Below are 7,729 nucleotides of genomic sequence, written 5' to 3'. Positions count from 1 at the left end.
CGGGTGACGGGCTAAGTTGAGTATGCATATTGGATGCTCTAATCCTAAGTGGATGACGGGCTACGATTAGTTGTGTATGCATACCGGATGCTCTAATCCTAAGTGGATGACGGGCTACGGTTATTTAAGTATGAGTATCGGATGTTCTAACCTATGTTGATGAACTGCGATATTGACAATCATGTAGAGTGTCATAACCTAGGCCAGGTGATGGGCTATGATTCAGTTAGAGCTCTAGTCTGTCAGTCACCGTATTTGTATAAATACACTTTCGGGGTTTTGGGAAGAAAGATGGGAGTTTAGACCCGTATTAATCTTTGGTGATTTAGAGTTGGTGATTTTAGTGACTGATTTTGGGGATTTTGGATTGCTTTGTGGATGTTGTGATTGTTGGTTGTTTTGGTTGAGTTAAAAGTAATATGATTTGAAATTTAATAAAATCAACAGTTCTTTCTTGTTTACTCATACGGGCTGTCATGGCTTACCGGGTTTGGTGTTGTTGCAATCCCGGTACACTATTCAAATTGTGTAGCGGGTAATCCTACAGGTCAGGAGAATCAAGAAGGTGATCAGGCTGCTTAGAGTAGTGGTATTCGAGTTACAGCTTTGTGGTGAGGTTGTTATGCTCATTGAGCTTACATTTAATTTTGGAGAGGGTGTGTTGTAATATTAAAGAACTTGAAGATTTGGTTTTTGTAGTAATGAGAGGTGTGAAGTGTGGTTGTTTGTGAGAAAAAAATTCAGGACGTTTATTTGTAATTGTTATTATTCATGTTTCGGATTTGAATTGGTTATTCAAATTCGGGGCGTGACATTGGGTCCAAGTCTTTTATCTTTGTTGATTGGTGTATACAGACTAGTAACATGGCTTCATGTTGACGAAACAATACAGTGAACATAATTTCTTCAGTAAACCTCTAATGTATTAGCTATTGTAGTGGTTCGTATACTTACCGGACACAGATCCAGCTGTTCTGCTGTTAAATTTCATCCATTTGGTGAGTTCTTTGCTTCTGGTTCCATGGACACTAATCTGAAGATCTGGGACATTAGAAAGAAGGGATGCATCCACACATACAAAGGTCATACTCAAGGCATTAGTACTATTAAGTTCACTCCCGATGGTCGATGGGTAGTTTCTGGTGGGTTTGACAATGTTCTAAAGGTAACATCCTGGCCATTATACTTTCCTGGTGTGTTTGACACTATCAGTCAGTGGCTTTCAGTCACATATTTTTCAATGACCATAGTCATACCTTCGTGTCATTGCTACGTAGGTGTGGGATCTAACTGCTGGGAAGCTCTTGCATGATTTTAAATTCCATGAACGACATATTCGGTCTATAGATTTTCACCCCCTTGAGTTTCTCTTGGCCACAGGTGAGTGACTTAATTTGTGTATATCAGACTTAAACTAACAGTGTCATTAATATAAGGTTGGCTCTGCATGTGAGGTGAGAAATTGTCAGAGATATAAAATGGGTAGCATTTTCCAGGAAATACATAATAGCCTTTCATACATCTCGAGGAAAATGAATCTTGCACTTCCATATGAAATTTTTTTGTCTTGCTTGTTATTTTATTCTATTTTTGGGGTGGGGGAGGGGGGAGAGAGAGATGGAAGGTATGCCAGAAAAGATTGCAATATTATGGTGGTATGAATACTGTTATTATCACACAGAAAGGTAAAGGTCTGACACAAAAAGAAAGGCCACTGTTTTTTTTTTTTTTCGTGATAAGTTATGCAAGCTTGTAGCCTTATTAGTTCTTAGTGATTTGGCTTCAACTAAGCAGTTTGTGTAGCTCCCTTAATACTTTCTACTTTTGCTTCTCGTCATGTTAATGTAGTAACCAGTAAATTGCTTGAAATGTACAAAACATGTTCCAGGTTCAGCAGACAGAACTGTGAAATTCTGGGATTTGGAAACTTTTGAACTGATTGGATCTAGCAGGCCTGAGGTAATTTATGTTATTAATTGAATATATATATATATATATATATATATCTCTCTTTCTCTCTCTCTCTCTCTCACTCAGATTGATAGAGCATCATATATTCCTGTAGCTATGTTTTTCTTGTAATGTGACTTTCATCCAGTTAGTCTGACAATTTTTTTTTCTTGTTTCCAGCCTACAAGGGGAGTACGCGCAATTACTTTCCACCCTGATGGGAGGACAATATTTTCTGGATTGGATGACAGTTTGAAGGTTTTCATTTGTTTGTCTTAGTACTCTAGGGGATTGAATTGAGTTAACATGTAAACTTAAGATCCCTATTTGCTGGTTTATTCATGGGAGCCTGTAATATCCCATGATTCTGTTGATATGGGATGGTCAAGACTTGCTGACTTATGCATTCATGACGGGAAGCTATTGGGATGCTCTTACTATCGAAATTCTATTGGATTCTGGGTTGCAGTCTTGCAGATGTGTCGGTATTCACCTTACCTTAAACATCATGTTACTTCTCTTGTACCTCTTCATAATTTTAGGCAGTATTATCCCTGACACCTTTGACTGAGAGTTATTGGTCCTATTTTATCTCTTTCTGTGTCAGCTTATTAAGCCATATGGAGCTGGTTCAACACCTGAGCAAAATGACTGTCTAGATGAGAAATCTCATGTAAAGTTGCAAGGAATCATGGAGAAGTAGAGACTGGTATAAGGAGTCCGGGTTTGCGCTGTATGTCTCCTGATTATGACACAGAGGAAATAAAGAACATATATGTTGATTGTAAGTTTATATCGTTTCCTGTCAACTTTTTTTTTTTTTTGTTGGTTTTATTCCAATTTGGTGCTTCCATCCATATTTTTGGCATTGCTTTTTCCTTAAGCTTGTGATATGGTCATACTTTCCACATAGCTGACTTTGGTTGTTGCCTTTTAGTTACTCCAATCTTTCACCTTCTTTGTTTTGTTTGAGAAGACATTTTGGCAATTCCCATAGATGTGTACAAAACTGAAGTTATTTTTGCAGTTTTGTCATGTCACCGTGATAAAAAGGATTTTGTTTCAATTATTATTTGTGATGGTCCACTCTTGATGTTCCAATGAGGCATTAATGAAGGAGTCTAGCTTTCCAGTTTCCAGTGTCATTATTTATGCTAACATTTGATTTTTTTTCTTTTCTTTTTACTTCACTTTTTTTTTATTGTCTCTTGTATTCTCTGTAAAGCTGCAGGTGGAAAGCCAGTTACCTCACAGAGAATTAATTCTTCAAAAGTTTTACCCCCTTTGGATTTAAAGGAAACCAGTGCTAAGAAGCAGATTCCTGCAGCAGGGTCGCTCCCAAAGTCTAATGAAAAGACGGTCAATAAATCCCTAGTTGTGCCTAGCATCGTACCTTGAAGCAGTCCCAATGCAAAAGACTCAGCTAACTCTGGAAGAGAATCTGTTGCATTTTCGAAAACTAGGCGTGGTATGTTGGTCAGACCAGCTCATGTGCGAAGCCCATCAAATAGCAAAGTTGACGTGGAGAAGCTACCATTGGCCGTTGAATCTGAAACTTTCAGCAGTATGACGAGTAAATTTGATGGTGCAGTGGGTTTCAGTTCTCAAATCAAAACTGTATCAGAAGATAGTGATGGAGAGTGTAGAAGAGAAATATGAAGCAGTATTATCACTGAAGAGGCCCTCTGAATAGGAAACCATTAAGTTATGGTTCTTTTATAAAGTCATCTGTTTAGAAACCAAACTTATATATCTGTTTAGAAACCAAACTTATATATCTTAATCTGTTCTTGCTCCCCCACACACCCCAACCCCCTACCCCAAAAAAATAATATATATATATATATATATATATATTATTGGATTTCTCTTGAATGGGAACCTCTCTTTCTTATCAAAGCCTTTAACTGACAATTCGTCATTGCCTACTCGAGCTATACTCATTTTAACAATCTATATCGAACAATATAGTATGCAACTGACCTCAGGAAGTTTGTTTTGCTATCAGAGCCTTTATTCTCCTAAGGTCCTTAGTGAGGTCATCTTTCTTTGTAAAATTTCCCCAATTTTATGTGTAAAGTCCAGTTACTATTTCATTCATTCTTTTTTAGTTATTTTTATTCTTTATTTTTTAAGTTTTTAACATTTCTATTGTGAGTAGTGACTTATTTTGTTAATGTTTCAGGAAATGGATCCCTCAATAACAGCAAGGAAGTGAGCCCCATTAAAGTTGTCAATGGAGGTTTGTTAATGCTTACCTTACTTCTAGTTCTATATAACATAGTAGTGGATGCAACTTGATTTCTTAAGATTCCACTTTCGGCAGTTGCCGTTGTACCAGGAAGGACTCGCACCCTGGTTGAGAGATTTGAAAGAAGAGAGAGATTTAGTAGCAATGACGATCAAGCAACTGGCTTATTTGGTCCCGTGATACCTGAATATCAAGCAACCAGCATATCTCGTACTGTGATACCTGAAGATCAAGCAAGTAGCATATCTAGTCCTGTGATGCCTGAAGATCAAGCAACTAGCATATGTAGTCCCGTGATACATGAAATGGATAAAACATTCACCATGCAGGTATCTTCTATTCCTAAACATCGCTTTTCTAAACTGCAACTGTCCATGGTAGTGGCATCGAGAACATTTGAAGTTTCAGTTTCCAATTAATATAGAAGAAGCACTGCATACAAGCTTCAGGCTGAAAACGAACACTTAATCAGATCATGTATTAATGAAGTTTGTTTATTTTTATCTTTTTGAAACATAATAAAGTTTGTATATTAAATACTATCATATATGGTATTGAATATATGAAGTTAGTATACTAGCTTAGACCTTTAGAGAAATGCAGAAGAATAAGAACCTTAATATTGATTGTCATGTGCATATCGCTATTGTATCAATCTAAAACATGATCTGTATTTCTTGTTTGGTTAGCGAGAAGAAGAACCTCAAATTTCTGGGAGGCACATGTCATCTGCAAACAATGATCCTGCTGAAGATCTGATGCAAACTCATGATGCATTCCTAAGTACCCTTCGATCCCGCCTGACAAAACTGCAGGTACATATATCTTTTGGTGCATGTTCGTGTCATTCATGAGTAATGACACAATCTGTTACTAAACTTTTCTGAAATAAAGGTTTTGTTGAGACTGCAACCTAATAACGATAACTTTACCACATATGCTTGTAAAGTATTGGAAGCCTGTATTTTGTTTTCAGATTTGCTCCAATCTAGTATTCTATACTAATGCGTACTATTAATGGCATGTGAATTGCTTCATTTATTGTAATGATTTTACGCTGGGCTAATGTATAGGGGCAATGTCATAGTATTGCATATCTTTCTCTGCTGTGATGAGTCATATTTGAATTACTTGAATATTTCTCTGACGCTGCCCCCTTTGTGCAAACTGCAGGTGGTGAGGCATTTTTGGGAACGAAATGATATTAAAGGTGCTATCAGTGCTATCAGAAAGCTGCCAGATCATTCGGTGGGTATTTATTGGATAATTTCGTGTGTTACTTGTACTGATTCTGGTGGTCTTAAAGGTCTGGTGTTTTTCTCTCCATATTTGGTTTTCTAATAATGATCTGATCATGGTGCAGGTACAAGCAGATGTGATTAGTGTTCTCCTGGAGAAAATGGATATTCTGACATTAGATCTCTTTTCGTGTTTGCTGCCTGTGCTTCTGGGCTTACTTGATAGCAAAATTGAGAGGTAACTATTTAATGGATGAGATACTCGAAGTGTAGGAATTTTTGGGGGAAGTGGTAAAAATCTGACACATGAGAATTGCTACTATGTATGGTTAATAGTGAGTACTGACAGAGGAACGAAATTACTCTGCTAACTGTTTCCAATAATTAAGGACGACTCCATTTTAATATGGGAGTCAGATTGTAGCTTCCTAACATTTTTAGATGATATGATTATAGGGAGATTACCTTTGAAAGAAACTAATATTAAAATGAGGCCGTTAGGAGTTTTAGTCTTTTATACTATTTCTTGGGAGAATTTATTCTTGATGATATATTGTAAAAATACCATTTTGAAATCTTCCTGACCAATAAGAGTCATGCAGTTTAATACTTGAATTGAATCATGTGCATGTTGATATGGTCTTCATGATAAAAGGTCTATGTCAAATTCCCATGATGGTATTTTTGGTGGTGGATTGTGTTTCTTACAGAAATTTATAATTTTGCAAATGTACAGGCATGCAAATGTGTCATTGGAGATGCTGTTGAAGCTAGTAGCAGTCTTTGGCCCAGTGATACGGTCAACCATTTCAGCACCTCCAGTGGTCGGAGTCAATATTCAGGCAGAGCAAAGGTATTACCACACACTCTTCTTGTAAGTCGTGAATGAATGTCTCACCGTAAAACAAGTTGTGATTCAATATTTAATCTGATTACAGGCTGGAGTGCTGCAACCAATGCTCTGTACACCTGCAAAAGATCCAGAAAATTCTCCCAGTCTTTGTAAGGTTAGATCCTGACACCAGTGATGTGATAGTAGACTTCTATAATAATAGTTCTATACAATTTTGTGAGTGATTTTGGCTTTCCAACTTGCACTCCTCATGTAACTACTTCCAAACCGGAGTGCAAGTGGTAAAATTTGTTGAAAAGTGGAGTGCCAAAATTACTCCGCAGCTTCTTCTAAAGGTATCCTCAATCCACCAGCCTTAAGGATGTCCATGTGGATGGATATTCACTTATGAGCCCATGTGAGTATAATGGCAAGCAAAATCCTGCCCTTGTATGAGAATTTATTCAGCAGAACTAAGTTCCAAACACAATTCTCCACATGCACACAACCCATTTTGGAGGTGGAATGACCCTTTTGTCTAATGAAATCATGCATTTGTAAAAGTGACCAAACCATACCCCTTCATTTCTGCTGAATGAATGATATGCAGTAGAATTTCCCATTAAAGTTCTGATATTCTGATCTTATTCTGTGCACGTGTAAGTTTTGGAGGTGGAATGACCTTAAGGAAATATTTGTTGCTATTCCTTTTCAATTAGATGGTACAGATAGTAGCTATTCGTTTATTGAACATATCGGGTCATCTCTGCATACTGATATCACTTTCATTTGGACGATAAGAAAGTTGAAAATATAGTGATCGACGCTCAGAAAGTCTATCCTGTTATTTTGTTTGTAGGAAGGGGGGCGTGCTGGCAAGATGTGCTCTAGAATTGAATCTAATTCTTCAAGAGTCATAACAGATACTGTCTGTCAGAACTGCAAAAAGGTGGCTTCACTGATATAATGTGTAACAGGATTGCATACACATTCATCCCAAGTTACAGTTCCTATCACAATTGTCTCAATGCTCTCTACCTCCTCTAGTCATACGCCAAGTCACTTAATATTGATAGACTAGAGCTCAGGAATTTTGTGAGGCAGAGATTAAAGCAATATCAGTCTTGCCTGAGGAGCTTGAAGACAGTAGTCATCCCTTCCTAGAGTCATCTTCGGCATTACTTAATATTGGTATACTAAAGCTCAAGAATTTTGTGAGTCTTTTGCCTGAGGAGCTTCAAGACAGGAGAAGTGATCCCTGCAGTATTCGCGTTCAGGCATTGCGCAAATTCACCTGATTTTGATGGTCTGCTGAGGGAGATTGCAGTTTGTGTCTTAATTACCGTGTATCTAATTCTCATATATGTATGCACATTGCAATGTAGATCCTTCAATGATATAAATATAAAAATTAAAAATATATGTTCCTTCAAACTTCAAAGCTTAGCGATTCAGGGA

At 37.3% G+C, this 7,729-nt stretch overlaps 1 pseudogene; it reads left to right on the top strand.

Annotated features, from left to right (window-relative positions):
• Positions 1 to 913: 913 nt before the first annotated feature.
• On the top strand, positions 914 to 7,705 carry LOC112202959 (annotated as a pseudogene).
• Positions 7,706 to 7,729: the final 24 nt, after the last annotated feature.

The sequence above is a fragment of the Rosa chinensis genome, chromosome 5 (genome assembly GCF_002994745.2).
Source record: "Rosa chinensis cultivar Old Blush chromosome 5, RchiOBHm-V2, whole genome shotgun sequence".
Taxonomy (NCBI): Eukaryota; Viridiplantae; Streptophyta; class Magnoliopsida; order Rosales; family Rosaceae; genus Rosa; species Rosa chinensis.
The sequence above is the reverse complement of the archived record's forward strand: the minus strand, read 5'-3'. Positions and strand labels throughout refer to the sequence as shown.